Source organism: Oryzias latipes, chromosome 7 (genome assembly GCF_053564925.1).
Source record: "Oryzias latipes strain Hd-rR chromosome 7, Olatipes_Hd-rR_3.1".
NCBI classification, from domain to species: Eukaryota; Metazoa; Chordata; class Actinopteri; order Beloniformes; family Adrianichthyidae; genus Oryzias; species Oryzias latipes.
In genome coordinates this window covers 3,616,039-3,632,367 of record NC_136243.1, presented here as the reverse complement: position 1 = coordinate 3,632,367, position 16,329 = coordinate 3,616,039, and the positions used below count along the sequence as shown (strand labels likewise).

Sequence of the window (16,329 nt, the reverse complement as noted above, 5' to 3'; positions counted from 1 at the left end):
AGGAGCCCATTCTTCCTCCCTCATCAGTTTAGTGCGAGAGGTTCTGCAGCGTAATTTGAGTGTCGGGAACGGCCTGTCAGTCCGGAGGGGAAACTAATTCTGGCAGGGGAAATATATCTTGGCACAACACAAGTTTCATCCATCATTCATTCATCCAGATGATGATTATTCTCGACAATTATCTTCCTTTAGCGGATGTTTTCCAGCTGCTTCTGAGTCAGCTGATGCCATTTCTCCATGCCGGGGCTGAACTTTGGTCATAGCGATTCAGGAACCGGTGAAAACTAGCTGGCAAGGAAGCCGACGGGCCGGCTTGCTCTTCATCTCCACCGCCCTCCTCAGAAATTCCCGCAGCACCTTCCTTGGATGCAAAAGTCTCATGTAACGCTTGTGCTATCCAATGACCCCACCCTTCCATTGACGTGTTCTACCCACCATGACAAAGGTGGATAAAGGTGGAAAGATGTCATGTAATCCATGGACACCAGTGAAGATCACAAATCATTGAAGAAAAAAGGTTCAGTGCACTGTCTAGTGGGTCTAGATGACCCAAGTCCCAATATTAAAATGCCTTGGATAGCACAAGGGTTAAGCGTCTTGAGTTGCCTGATCTTTTGTGATGAACCGGAAAATAATCTGCAAATGAGCGGGGGAACATTAGTAAATATATATGTCTATGGCGCAAACGTGTGCACTTGAAGAGAAAAAAAGAGGTTGACAGGAAGTTAACCAAAAGATAAAAGAAGAGGCTTTTGTCTTCTCTCAGAGCTGTTTCATTCACGACCGACCCATCACTAATATTTAGCTGGGGTTTTTGTCCTGCGGTGATATAATTGAACAATAGATGCCAGTGTTTGAATTCATTACTTTAAATTTAAATTCTCACTTTTAGTATATTTAAAATGTTTCATGTTTGCTATGTATTTTATGTACTTGAATTGCACTTGGGACACGTAAAGCAGACCGGACCGGTTGATTGGTTTCAGGGACGCTGAACAGAGGAACCTCTCTGACTCTTTCCTTAAGCAGCGTTGTGTGAGGCTGCTGTTGTGCAGTGGAACAGGAGCTTTTCCTCTTTGTGTTGCTCTGAAGCTCATCAGGAAAAGTCTGTCTGAAGGAGGTCTGCTGCCAAAACAATTGTGGGACATCTTCATGTGAACTGCATGTGAACTCGGTGTGAACTCTTTATGAAGCCTGTGAACTCTGAGTGAACTCCCGTTCAGGGATTCAGCGGCATAAGCAGCTACTGGCTGCTCTAATGTAAACTGTGACACAGATCTGAAGGAAAAAGCGGAATCTTTACAACAGAAGCTTCTGTCTCAGTCAGCAAAGGCAACAGTTTACAGAGAATTACTTAGAACCAAATGAAAAGTGAGGAGAGACTGATAAAAACTGTTTCTTTTGATGGCTGTTCTGTTTTCACGTTTATGATATTCTGAGATGGAAGCATTTTGTGACAAAGGGAAATGACAAATAAAGCTAAACATGCATAGAAAGGTTCAGGAGCTTAACACAGAGGTTAAACCCAAACAAACAAGCTGCTCTGAGCTGCTGTCTCTCAGTCCTGCTCAGACCAGACTGACCCACTTCTACTCTGGTGCTGCCCTGTTCCAGAGCGGCACGTGGCACCCACAACTGCCTCGCCCCCACGTACACATCCACACACACGTGCACACACACACGACCACAAAAGCATTGCTGTGTATTCAATTCAATTCAGTTTTATTTGTATAGCCCAAAATCACAACAACAGTCGTCTCGATGGGCTTCGAAGTAAAACATGAACTCAAAAGGATCACGAATACAAAGAGTTCAATAGAAAAATACTAAAATGAACTAACAAACTGACTAAGCTGTACTGGCATCCCTGCCCTTAGACCCCCCTTCGCGGTAAGGAAAAACTCCTAAAATAACGGATTCCAGAAAAAACGGAGAAATCTCAGGGGTGCCCACATGAAGGAGGGATCCTCCCCCAGGACGGACAGGCGATTTACCAGAACTCATGGAGAAGAATTAACTTATCTAACTCTAAAACTACATATATAAAGTCCAGCAGACGAGCTTCATACAGACGGAGTTGGGGGGACAGTCAGGGGCGCGAGTCGAGCCTGAGACAGGAACCACAGCCAGGTGTAGGAGCAGGAGCAGAGACGAGGTACTCGGTCAGGAACTGGAGCACGGATGAGCCAACTGGAATCTGGAAGCACTCCCACTCACCTGGAAAGGAGAGGGAAAGAGGGAGAGTACCTGAATCGCACTGCACCAAACAGAGGCATGGAGAACTAAATGATAAATGATGATCAAGAATAGAGGAGAGGAAGGGTAGAAGTAGATGAGAAAAGAGGACAGAACCCCAGAGCACCATAGTTACCCCAGCTTCAACTTCTAGCAGCCTTTTAAAACAAATAGTTACTATTAAGTTTGATTTAAACACATTAACATTAAGTTAAATAATCTCAGAATACTAGCTAGTCTGATAATAAGCCTGTCCAAAGAGGAATGTTTTCAGTCTAACTTTGAATGTAGAAACTGAGTCGGCCTCTCTTACATGAGCTGGGAGTTTATTCCATAAGACGGGGGCTTGGTGGCTAAACGCTCTACCTCCAACTGTACTTTTACTAATTCTAGGAACCACAAGCAGTCCTGCATTTTGCGAGTGAAGTGTTCTTATTGGATGGTAAGGGACTATGAGGTCCTTAATACAGGACGGGGCCATTCCATGTAAGGCCTTATAGGTTAACAGGAGGATCTTGAACTTGATTCTGGAATCAACTGGGATCCAGTGAAGTGAAACCAACACAGGAGTGATGTGATCTCTTCTGCTAATTCCTGCTAACAATCTAGCTGCTGCGTTCTGAACAAGCTGGAGACTTCTTAAGGAACTCTTAGGACACGCTGCTAACAAGGAGTTACAGTAATCCAGCCTCGACGTAACAAATGCATGGATGAGTTTTTCTGCATCACTCTTAAGGCCTGTTCACACCGGGACGAATTTCGCCGGCGATTTTCGCCGACGTTTAACGCCTCGTGACTAAACAAAGGGCACCAACGAGAGTGTGCACACCGACGCGAAAAAACGCCACGCGTTAAAGCGTCAAAAAAAACAAACGCCTCGGGTTCGTTTTTTTTTTCGACGCCTCGCGTTGAAATCTACTCGACCAATGAGAATGGCGCTTTTGCTCACGTGTCTGGAGCTTCTGAAGTTACAGTAAAACACAACTTGGGTGCGCTCAAACACAAAACTGCCTTGCTGAGCACACATACCAGCGAAGAAGATAGACGCCAAGTAGCGTCTACACAGCCGCGAAGCAATAATGACGGACATTCTAAAATATCCCCGACCCAGAGCACCAGTTGGAGCTACTGGTGCTTGAAATATTCATGTTTTCTTTGTTTGATTCTGACAAGCGTGTAAATACTTGCTCTCTTCTTCTGAGTGAAAAGCGACTTTAAGAAGCGTAAAGTTGCGCAGCGCCACCTTGTGTACAGGAGTATTTCTGTTTACATTAAGCGCCATCTAATGTCAGGGAATGAAATTGCATGTTCACTCCACTCATCGTCAGCGAAAATCGCCTGGGTGTGAACACAAAAAACGTGGCGAATAACGCCTGGCGAATATTCGTCCCGGTGTGTACGGGCCTTTAGAAAGTATATTTCTGATCTTAGCAATATTCCGCAGGTGAAAAAGGCAGTTCTACACGCCTGAGATATGTGAGCCTTAAATGATAAATCCTGGTCAAGTAAAACCCCAAGGTTTCTAACTGTGGAATTGGGGGCTATACTTATGCCATCCAGGGAGACTATCTGAGCAGACAGAGCATCTCTGAGGTTTGTAAGGAGGGGGGGGGGGTCATCTAAGATAGCACAAGGGTTAAACAGGACCTCCCTCAGTGGTGCAGGTGCAGAGGTTGAGTGTTTGTTGGTTGATCAGCTCAGATCTTCATTTTCTGCTGTGCTTAACTGTTTGGGCAGGAAGACGTTAAAACTGAACAGCCATCCAGTTGTATACCGTACAGCAGAGACTGGCTTTTCAGCTGTGATGAGAAATCTTGCACTCATGTAGATACAAACTGAACAACTGTGAGGGGACCTTTGTGTGACAGCTGTGCAGTCGCCTGTAAGTGTTCTGAAAGGAGCACAGGACGTCCTAGAACATCTACAGCTGTGGGTCCTTGGAGATGAAGGCTGAATGGAGGTCTGTACAGCAGTGTGTGCCCTCTCGCTGCCAGTGCTGCTTCTCCTGGGAATAAGGGAACTCCATGGAAAGGATATGCTCTGTTGAGGATGCAGAAGACAGGGTTAGACAGAGGAAGCTGATTGGCTGTGACAACCCTTGAAGAGAAAAGATCAAAGGAAAGAAGAAGGAGAGGAAAAACGAAAAGTCATACCGGAAATCATTTTCATTTTGTAAAATTGTGGAGGATATATTCAATTCAACAAGATTGCCACTTTGTTGCCTTTTATTGAATTATAATTCTGTGGAATGTAAAAACAACCCAGACAAGTTTGTGACGTCATGGAATCCGAAATGAAACATTCACATGACCTCCCCGGTTTGATCAGAGCTTTCAAAACAGAAGCTTCACTTGAGATTCAAAACGTTTCGGAGCACGAGCTCCATTTCACCATCACTACTTTCCTTCACCTGGTTCACTCCAGAGCAAAACCTCCACAAACCCAACTTACTCTAATAGGACACCTACAGGATGCAGGAATATCACTTGATGTGAATCTGAAGTGTGCTGCATTTAGCAGAAAGACTGTGAATAGAACTCAGCAAAAAAGATGCAAAACATCTATTTTGTTGTATTCTGTGAAAATATATATTGCAGTCAGACAACTCATTCAGTAAAAAAATATTTATTTTCACATTCTTTTAGTTTTGGCATTCACATTCTTTAAGGCATTCACATTCTTTTCATTTGGCATAAGGCTCCGTACAATTCCATGAGATAAGATTTCCATAAAACTTTTGGGTAATAACGGAGCTCACAGGGGGAAGCCGGGGAGGAGGGTGGGGGGACGAACGAAGCGCTTGCGGTAAAGAAAGAGAGTAACCAACTGCTCACCTGGACTTAAATAGGACGCTGAACAGGTGAGTTGATTAACTGGACCGGCATAGGGGAGTAATCGAGTAAAACACTGCTGAGTAATCTACCTGAAGGTCGCTCATAAATGAGCAACAAAGGAGAAGTATGTGAAGAGAAGTTATTTAATAAAACCGTTGACCTCTGATCAGAACATCGCAGGTTCACTTCCCGCATTGCCCGCCTATGCATGTGTCGAAGTGTCCTTGGGCAAGACACTGAACCCCTCCCTGCCTCTGGTGGTTACAGGTTGGCGTCAGAGTTCAGCAGCGGTGCCGCCATCAGTGTGTGAATGGGACTGGGACTGTAAAGCGCTTTGGGCCTTCTAATAAGGTACTAAAGCACTAAATGCATATTGTATTTACAAATGAAAACAAAAATAAATGACTAAAACAAACTTTAGCCAGGAAGAGGAAATGAGATTTTAAATTGACTGCATATTAAAAGCAATAAGCATGGATGAGTGTTCTGCAGTACGGTAGATCTACGAGCAGAACAACCACACTGCAGAGGAAGCTGGGTTAACTTTGTGAACTCAAATCCTTTCCTTCTAACCTCTCTCTGCCACCTTTTTAAAGAACATTTTATAAGAATAGTTTTATCCAGTTGAACATAAAAAGCATGTAAAAACACAGGCAATGAGCCCACATAAAGAACTATTTTGAGTCTTCTGAAAGTAGTCAAGTCCTGAGTTTTCATGGATCTTCAGAGTCTTATGACCTTGGAAAAGGATTTTTTCTTATTTTTTTGGTCATAATCAAATAGTCCAGCTGCTTTTGGAAAATGATCCTCTTCATCTCTACATTTTATTTATTGAAACAATTATGTCATTTAGTTTTCCTACCCACATTCAGTATTTGTCTTTTGTTTGTTAAATAGGAACAACAATAATGGTGGACCATGTCAGATTCTGTCCCTCTGGATTTTCAGTGACAGACCAACCACAGATAGAGCATTGTTGGATGTCGATGAGGTTCAAGGTTTCTGTTGGGCATCAGTTTGAGAGGACTTTGTGCTCGAAAGGATCAGAGAGTCTCTGCTGACCGTCAGGACAGTTCCCACATGGATCCTGACCCGGGCTCAGACTGCAGCGAGTCATTTTGTGGGTTTTCAATGAAGATGACTTTCTGTGAGTGCTGGGATGAGGGGGCTCTGCGTGGTCAAACACTGCCCCCTGCTGGAGGGCCACAAAAAAGGGCTGACGGCCTCCAGCAAGGCAGACCGGGACGGGATGAGAAGAATCGGTTTAATTTGGATCATCTCAGCTACTGGCGGAGTGCTGCTTGGTTTCAAACAACCCTTCAGGACATGAAAAATCCTTTCATTGCAATAAACCTGTTACTTCAGGTGCAAAAGGGTTAAACTATCGATGAGCTGCAGGCGTTTTAAGGATCAGCAGAGTCAGGGGGGGTTTATTAATGAGCTAGGCTGGAGCCAGCCAACCAGTTCATTACTGATGCGCCTGTGTCGAGTCTTTCCTCTGACCCTTCAAAGAGACATTGAGCGGCAGTTCTCCAGAACTTCTTGAAGAAATTACTTCTCTTATTCACATTTATCAGCCTTTTTCCCTTGTTTTAGTCCAACTTGTGTAGCTAACATATTTTGTGGATATGAAATTCTTTATGAACTTCGTTGGGAGGGAGAGAGCACAGCTCCTTCCCTGTGTTAGCTCATACGTGACTGAACAAGCAGAGAAAACAGCTGACGGAAATGACCAAGTCTGGGGAACTTTTTTGTCAGTAGCAAGAAAATTGGGCGACTCAAAGGAAGAACTGATTGGTCCTTGAACTTTTGTTCAGTGAAGTTCTACAAATTCACCTCATGTCACAAGAAACAAGTCAGCTTTTCTGCCTTGTACTGCGGTTGGTTCACATTAGGAGGTAAAACTGGTTTTTATGGAGTTGGGAAATATGTTTCACATACCATGATAAACGATGTTGACGTTTCACTTGGGCTGCTGCTGTCAGGCTGCCTCACTGGAGCCCAGATCTTTCTGGACATCATTTACAGTGTGCACGCAGTGAAAGAGAATCGGGAAGCACATTTTATAGACGTGCATAAATTGAACAGAGCCGTGTCTTCCTGCTCTAATCCCATGTATATTGGCCTTTATCTCCAGAACACATAAAATGGTGCTTTAAACTCATCTGGGGAGCATGTGATCCTATTTGATTTAGGATCTGGCTAATATCTGCAGCTCCCACACATGGGTCACCGTTTTCCCCAGGCCAAGAGAAGAAATGAATCTGACAAACAGATGCAATTCAAAGAAAGCATGCCCTCTTTCACTTTTATGATTTGAAATATAAGGACAATACGTTTAAATCCTTTGTTTTTTTGTTTTGTTTACTGAATAAAAACATTATAGCACAATTTGAATATTATAATAGATGCTCATAAATGCTTAGAATCCAAAAAGACTTCATTATCTCTGTAAATCCGTGATCCCTGCATGCTTTGCTGCTGATTACTTAGAGCAGGTGTGATTGGTCAGAACAGGAGACAGCTGAGTCAGCTGATCAGCAGAACCTTAAAGTATGCTGGCCGGTAGATCTGGAGGACCTGGGTTGGGCAGTGCTCCATTAAACTTTTTGTGGTGGGGAGTTGTCAGACATTAAAACAGTTTTTTTTAATGTTTTAATGTCAAAAGTAATCATTTTGTTAATGAAAGTTCTACCTTTGTTAGGTCCAGAGGACTAGCAATGTAAAAAGTGATTTTTCATAACCAAAAATGGGTTTTTAATTGAGACAAAGCTATGCGGTATTGAATCTGATTGATTCTGGCAGTGATACTCAGATCTTGCTGCAGCCAAAAGCTTCAGATGAAACTGATCATCAGTGGATGTGAACAGGTCCTTTAAAAAGATATCACTGTCTGGCATTGCAGGGTGGTATATCACACAGGTTACTGATGACAACAAACAAATAGTGATAATGGCGGTGGAAGAGAGAGGCCCTTCATCTGCAAAAATGATGAAGACTGGGGGAAAAAAGCCTTTCCAAAAATGCATATGAGTTGAAGAGGTGACATTTCTGTTTCAGCTGTGTTCCAGCTACTACCCTCTGGCCAGCGCTACAGGCATTACAGACTGAAAGACAGTTTTTCCCCAGAACTGTCAACCTACTAAACAAAATTAAGAACTCTGAAAACCTCTGTGTATCATTACCAACATGTGCAGTATTTGCTTCAATAACACTTTCCAATATCCAAAAAGGAATATTCTTATACTTCTGTACTTAGAATAGACCTTTCTGGGTCCTCCTGTAAGAACCCGTCACATGTTCTGTGCCTTACACAATCTTCATTCCTCGTGTCTCTCCAGAGACGCCACATTTATGACTGCATTTTCAAGCTGCATTTCTCTGTCAGTCTTTTCACAGGCATTCTGGAAAAAAGACTGCATTTCAACTCCAAGACTTAACTGCTCAGCAGGATTAAGATCTATCTTATTGATGCAGCAAGACCACAAACACTGCACCTGACAGGTCTGTTGCAGGAGGGGCCAAAACAGAAGACAGAGACTTCAGTTGTCTAGCTGAAATACAGCTGACTTTCACCTTCAATTTTCTCTATAAGTCTGTTTGGACTTACTTGGTTTACACAGGTTTAGTTGTTTTTCAATAGTGTATCTTTGAATATATTATCGATGAATATAATATAATTTGAACATTATTTTTCTCTCACATAGGTAAATCTGTTTGCTCTGTCTGTTCAATGTCTGCTTTCTGTCTGCTCTGTGTCTGCGTTCTGTTTCCTCTGTGCCTGCTAGTTCAGCTTCGTGTCTGCTCTGTCTGCTCTTTGTCTGCGTTCTGTTTGCTCTGTGCCTGCTTTGTGTCTGACCTTTGTCTACTCTGTGTCTGCTTTGTGTCTGCTCTTGGCCTGCTTTGTGTCAGCTCTGTGTCTGCTCTGTTTGCTCTGTGTCTTCTTTCTGGCTGCTCTGTGTCTGCTTTGTGTCTTCTCCGTGTCTGCTCTTTGTCTGCTCTGTGTCTGCTTTGTGTCTGCTCTTGGCCTGCTTTCTGTCTACTCTGTGTCTGCTTTTTGTCTGTTCTGTCTGCTTTGTGTCTGCTCTGTTTCTGCTTTCTGTCTGCTCTGTGTCTGATCTTTGTCTGGTATGTGTCTGCTTTGTTAAGGTACACAATATTGTTGCAGTTATGAGTTGAATCTATTATAGCAGATGTTCCAGTTTCTTTGTCTTTGTCAGTGTCTTTCCTGTCCTTTCTCACCCAAACCAATGATAGAAGATGCTTCCCCTCTGATCTAGTCTGGTTCTGATGGCGTTATTATCCCAATTTCCTTTGAACTGTTCTCATGGAAGCACATTTCACTTCTTTTCTGTGATGGTTTGATGTTGTCTGTAAGTGTGGAACTGTGGAACAGCGTGAAAAGACAAACTCGTGTTTGTGTCAGTTTGTTCTGATGCAGAAGACTCCTCATCACCCCTTTAACCTTTGCTAACGAGTTTGTCACATCTAACAGAGGAGGTTATCTCTGCCAATTAACTCAGGGAAACGTCCTCTGTTCTTGCTTTTGCTGGTCGTCGTCTCAGCTATGAGCTGGACCAGCATCTAATCAGCTGAGCAGCGCCGGGCATGAAAGAATCTTCCGGAAGCGAAAAAGAGTGTTACAACAAAGCTGCACTGACTGAGATGATTGCAGCAGGAAGAAAAGAATGGGACTGATGGATCTGTTTCTAGCTGACCCAAAACTGAATAGCAGTGAAAGAGGTTGGTGATTAGGAATGAAATCCACTCACTGATAGTTTTCTCTACAACCCTTGAACCAAACGGAGATAAGAGAGCCTGTCATGAAACGAGCCGTTGCTCCTAATTAGGTTCTACTATTTAATAGGGGGAGGCTGACATGTTGTTTTTTAGGTTCCTTCTGTAAAATTAACAAAAGAAGTGATGCAAAAGCAGTGGTGTCTGCTGAAAAACCAACATGCCCTTCATTAGAGTGAAAAATTTAAGAACTTCAGTTTTTCTGAACAAAGAAATATTCACAAATGGACTTCTAAGCCTAATGTTCTTTATAAATATCCTCCATTGTGAGAAAAATGCCACGAGTTCAAGTTAAAAACACCATAAACACATTTTTCATGGGACTGTGCATTTAACACATCAACATTTGTTCCAATTAGAGGCATTCTTTTCTACTACCAGCAGTTGTTGCTGCTTTAGGGTCTTGTTTTTTGGCTTCTGACCCCCTGTAGCAGGACCTTGTGTGCATGACCCCAGAGATGGTGATCAGTAGCTGTGAATAGTCAGACTTCTACAGCACGTTTATACATTTTGTCTTTTAACGTCTTTTCTTTTTCCCTCTCATGAGCAGTGACATAAAAACTCTGGGATCAGCTTGGTCATGCTGTTGTTGCCAGAGCGACCAACTAAACCAAACTGGATGTCTTAGTATTGCAGGCAAAGAACAGAATGCCACCCTGAAGCAGTGTGTGACCAGCAGGCCAGCATCATGAGGAGGAGCCTGACTGTGGTGACAATGCATGCTTCCACCAAACTCTACTGGAGTTCCATCCAACCCTCCGTCCATCCGTCCATCAATGCGTGTACCCATTCAGGGTCACAGGGATGCTGAAGCTTACCCAGTGTCTGTTGGGCATAGATGGACCCTGGCATTGCAAAGCCTGTTAAGGCTCCTGGTTAATAAACAGTTAAATGACCAAAATGTCTTGTTTTTTTCAAACTTAAGTTATCTGTATTTTTTGGCACTTGTGCTGCGTTTATTACGTAAATCGAGTGAAGTCACAAAAGCTGCAGGTACTGATGCACCAACATCAAAAATGCTCTGCTTTGCAGCTTACCGCCCAATCGGAATCCTCGCCATTCCTCTATTTTCAGTAACTAGATTCCGGCGTTTGGTGGGCGTTCTGCTGTCCGGCAGCCTTTATTTTTAGCCATTTCTTCTTCCTCGATCCGTCTGTCAGACAATTGCAAGCTTTCTGTCTTATCGGCAGATCATGTGAGGAGTTTGTCAGTGAGCTTTCACAGGTTATTCATGGTCGGATTCTCTCATCAAACATTTTAAAGTAAAGAAGCTGGGTTGCTTTTATTTATCTTGTGCAATTTATCATCCATGTCATCCCAATCAGTTCTTCACAGGGACATTTGGACGGGGTGGTCGTTCAAGATGCTTCATATCAGTCTGTTTTTCAGACTTATTCATTTTACGACCCACAGCCCACATGCCTCTGCTGATTTATGTTTAGGTGTTGAGCGGGAGATGAGCCTGCGTTTGTCATGTCAGAGCAAAAGACTCTACAAACACTCCTGCAGTTAGACTGATGGGACGGCTGCACATTGTTGAGGTCTTTTGGAGAGGTATTGTTTTAACGTAACTAAAGCTGAACAGATGAGCAAGGAGCATTTTTAATACATTTTCCTTCTGTAACCCTTGTGCTATCCTAGGCCCTTTACGATTGGGAGTTGGGTCATCTAGACCCACTAGACAGTGCTCTGAACCTTTTTTCTTCAATGATTAGTGATCTTCACTGGTGTCCATGGATTACATGAAATCTTTCCACCTTTATCCACCTTTGTCATGGTAGGGAGAACACGTCAATGTGAGGGGGGGGTCATCTAAGATAGCACAAGGGTTAAATACCTTTAATTCTTTTTCCTAAATGTCTTGTACAAAGGATTCAGTAAAGGGGCTAAAAAAGTCTCCACGTTTATTAAATTGAAAAGTGCTGAATTTGTGATCAAACATGATTTTGTGCACAAATATCTGAACAGCAGCTGGTATCTAATCTTGTGGTTGTTCAGTCATGGAGGCTGGTTTCAGAAGGAATCTCTAGTCCCAGTGACTCCCAAAGTCAAACATCTCCCCCTAAAATAGATATGTGCAAAGCATGGGGGCAAAAACATGAAACATCTTTTACTTTATTTTGTATTCAAGTAAAATCTTGGATGGTTTGGAAGTTGGGAAGAAAATGGTGCTTTTGGGGTTTTTAACATGTTCTCGTGGCATTTTTCTGATGATGGTGGACAAATCAAATTTAAGATTAAAACTGTGTTTCTGAGTAATTCGTTATTCAAATTGTGTTGGATTAGGAGCAGATGAAAACACGCCGTTTGAAATGGCCCTAGTTGTCACGCAGTCACTGAAATAGGTGGGCCACAAGCTTCCTGCTCTGCCCCATTCTGATCATCCACTGTCAGGCAAACAGATCCATGAACGTCTTTGTTTTCCTCATCTGAGCTGGAATCTGGATCAAGACTGTACGGATGGATAGCTCGATATTGCTCGCCATTTTGTTGCACAATTAACCCTTGTGCTATCCTAGGCGTTTCAACGTTGGGAGTTGGGCCATCTTTGACTGACTGGCGGGGCGTGCACACTCAGCAGCTCCTCTCTCCCTAATCTTCGGTGTGTCCTGTGTTTTTGGGTTTTATGTTTTGGGGTTTAACTGGGTTTTAATTTCTTTTAACAGAATGTGCACACACACCCGCGAGGTTCGGCTCGCCATCGGCGGAACCACTGTTTTGGACCATTTTCTGAGGAATGTGCCAGTTGAGCTACGTGAATGCGGTCCGCTTCAGACAGAGTGGAGGCGCCACAGGGGGTGCATGAGGAAGCTAAAGAGGGGGAAGCGTGGAGGCATCCGTGCTAGACTAGTCCTCACCGACCAGCTATCCCAACAATCACGCTGGCCAACGTACGATCTCTGGACAATTAACTGGACCATGCATATCGTCCGAGACTGCAAGTGAGTGCTGTGTCTTTGTCTTTGTGGAAACGTGGCTAACAGACAATATCCCGGGTTAGCATGCTTCTGGGCCGACAGGATGCTCGTCGAGGGGGGTAAGACCCGCCCGCGGTAGAGGACTGTGTTGTTACATCAGCGATGCCTGGTGCCGGAATGTCAGAGTGGTCTATAAACACTGCTCCCCACTGGCAGAGTTTATGAATGTTACATGCCGGCTATTCTACCTGCCTAGAGAATTTAGGTCCATACTGCTGGTAGCAGCATACATCCCTCCCAGCTCCACCACCAACAGGAGTGAGGCTCTGTATGAACTACACCAGCACATCAGTGAGCAGCAGACGGCACACCCTGATGCCTTCCTCATCCTGGCTGAGGACTTCAACCATCCAAACCCCAAGAGTGTGTTTCCACAACTACATGGACATTTCAACTTCCCCACAAGAGGTAAAAACATCTTGGAGCTGATCAGCTGCTTCTGGGGGTACCGAGGTCCAGACGGAAGCTCAGAGGGGACAGGGCTTTTGCTGTCGCTGCTCCAAAGCTTTGGAACTCTCTGCCACTGTCCATAAGAAAAGCTCCATCACTGCCCATTTTTAAAACCCGCCTGAAAAACCATTTTTATGCTCTGGCTTTTAATTCAACATGAGACTTCTGTTATTGCTGTCTTGCTGTACTGGTTTTATTGTTTTTATCTCTCTATTTTTAATCTTGTGTTTTAAGATGTTTTAGTGTTTGTTTTTCTTCATTTCTCGTGTTCAGCACTTTGTGTCGGCTGCTGTTGATTGAGGGTGCTATATAAATAAAGATGAGTTGAGTTGGACACTGTTTACACCCCACACAAATGGAGGCTACAAAGCCCTCTCCCTCCCCCACCTGGGTGCCCTAGACCACACCACTGTCATGCTAATGCCAGCATACAGGCCAAAGGTCAAAGCCATCAGACCAGCTAAAAAGGTGGTTCGGGTGTGGCCTGAGGGATCTACTGAGGCTCTACAGGACTGCTTTGCAACCACTTTCTCTTTCGGCTTTTCCCATCAGGGGTCGCCACAGCAAATCATCCTTTTCCACCTCACTCTATCATGGACATCTTCTACCCTAACATTAGCCAACTTCATGTCCTCTGTTAAGACATCCATGTATCTCCTCTTTGGCCGTCCTCTCGCCCTCCTGCCAGGCAGCTCCATCTCCAACATCCTTCTACCAATAAATCCACTATCCCTCCTCTGAACATGTCCAAACCATCTCAGTCTGGCTTCTCTGACTTTGTCGCTGACACAGGCAACATGAGCCGTCCCTCTGATGTATTCGTTCCTTATCCTGTCTAACCTGGTCACTCCTAAGGAGAACCTCAACATCTTCATCTCCGCTACCTCCATCTCAGCCTCTTGTCTCTGTCTCACTGCTACCGTCTCTAACCCATAGAGCAGAGCTGGTCTCACCACTGTCTTGTACACCTTTCCTTTGAGTCTTGCTGACACTCTTCTGTCACACAACACTCCTGACACTTTCCTCCACCCGCTCCAACCTGCCTGCACTCGCCTCTTCACCTCTTTTCCACACTCCCCATCACACTGAACTGTTGACCCCAAGTACTTAAACTCCTGCACCTTCTTCACCTCAGTCCCCTGTAACCTAACGCTTCTACCTTGATCCCTCTCGTTCAGACGCATGTATTCTGTCTTACTACGACTGACCTTCATGCCTCTTCTTTCCAGAGCAAACCTCCACCTCTCTAGCTGTTCCTCCACCTGCTCTCTACTCTCACTGCAAATTACAATGTCATCCGCAAACATCATTGTCCAGGGAGATTCCTGTCTTACCTCGTCTGTCAGCCTGTCCATCAGCATAGCAAACAAAAAAGGACTCAAAGCTGATCCTTGGTGTAGTCCCACCTCCACCTTGAACTCCTCTGTCTGACCTACAGCACATCTCACCACCGTCATACTTCTCTCATACATGTCCTGAACTACTCTGACATACTTCTCTGCCACTCCAGACGACCTCATACAGTACCACAGCTCCTCCCTCGGCACCCTGTCATACGCCTTCTCTAAATCTACGAACACACAATGCAGCTCCTTCTGACCTTCTCTGTACTTTTCCATCAACATTCTCAAAGCAAAAATGGCATCAGTGGTGCTCTTACGGGGCATGAAACCATACTGCTGCTCACAGATCTCCACCTTCTTCCTAAGCCTGGCTTCCACTACTCTTTCCCACAGCTTCATTGTGTGGCTCATCAACTTTATTCCTCTATAGTTGCTGCAGTTCTGCGTGTCACCCTTGTTCTTAAAGATCGGAACCAGAACGCTTCTCCTCCATTCCTCAGGCATCTTCTCACTCTCTAAAATCCTATTGAACAACCTCGTTAGAAATTCCACTGCTGTCTCTCCTAAGCACTTCCATACCTCCACAGGTACGTCATCAGGACCAACGGCCTTTCCGCTCTTCATCCTTTTCAGAGCCTTCCTAACCTCATCCTTTCCAATCTCTGCTACTTCCTGCTCCACAACAACCAGATCTTCCTCCCTTCTTTCCCTGTCATTTTCCACGTTCATCAGCTCCTCAAAATACTCCTTCCATCTTTTCTGTACACTCTCCTGAGTTGTTAGCACCTTTCCATCTCTGTCCTTAATCACCCTTATCTGTTGCACGTCCTTCCCATCTCTGTCTCTCTGTCTGGCTAGCCTGTACAAGTCCTTTTCTCCTTCCTTTGTGTCTAACCTGTCATATAGCTCATCGTAAGCTTTCTGTTTGGCCTTTGCCACCTCTCTCTTCACTCTACGCTGCGCTTCCTTGTACTCCTGTCTACCTTCCTCAGTCCTTTCTACATCCCACTTCCTTTTAGCCAACCTCTTCCTCTGGACGCAGTCCTGTACTTCCTCATTCCACCACCAAGTGTCTTTACCGTCTTTCCTCTTTCCAGATGACACACCTAGCACCTTCCTACCTGTTTCCCTGATAATCTCTGCTGTAGTTTCCCAGTCCTCTGGAAGCTCATCCTGACCACCCAGGACCTGCCTCAACTTCTGCCTAAATTCCTCACAAGTTTCTTCATTCTGTAGCTTCCACCACTTGGTCTTCTTTTCTGTTTTCCCTCTCTTTTTCTTCCTGACCTCCAGAGTCATCTTACACACCACCATGCGGTGCTGTCTGGCTACACTCTCTCCTAACACCACTTTGCAGTCAATAACCTCTCTCAAATGACCTCGTCTACATAGGATGTAGTCCACCTGAGTACTCCTACCTCCACTTCTGTATGTCACTCTATGTTCCTCTCTCTTCTGGAAGTAAGTGTTGACTACAGCCATTTCCATCCCCTTCGCAAAGTCCACCACCATCTGTCCCTCCAGATTCCTTTCCTTCACACCAAACCTGCCCATCACCTCCTCATCACCTCTGTTGCCCTCACCAACATGCCCATTAAAGTCTGCTCCAATAACAACTCTCTCTCCTCTGGGGATACTCTCTATGACCTCATCCAACTCACTCCAGAATCTCTCCTTCACTTCTAACTCACA

General features: G+C 44.4%; 1 protein-coding gene across 1 annotated transcript in view; it reads left to right on the top strand.

The window, feature by feature from the left end:
• The window catches only part of stk35 (serine/threonine kinase 35), a 43,990-nt gene extending 30,738 nt beyond the window's left edge, over window positions 1-13,252 (top strand). Inside the window, exon 3 of the mRNA XM_078950051.1 lies at window positions 12,533-13,252. The gene's annotated coding sequence lies outside the window, so the exon portion shown is untranslated. The remainder of the gene's footprint in view (window positions 1-12,532) is intronic.
• Window positions 13,253-16,329: the final 3,077 nt, after the last annotated feature.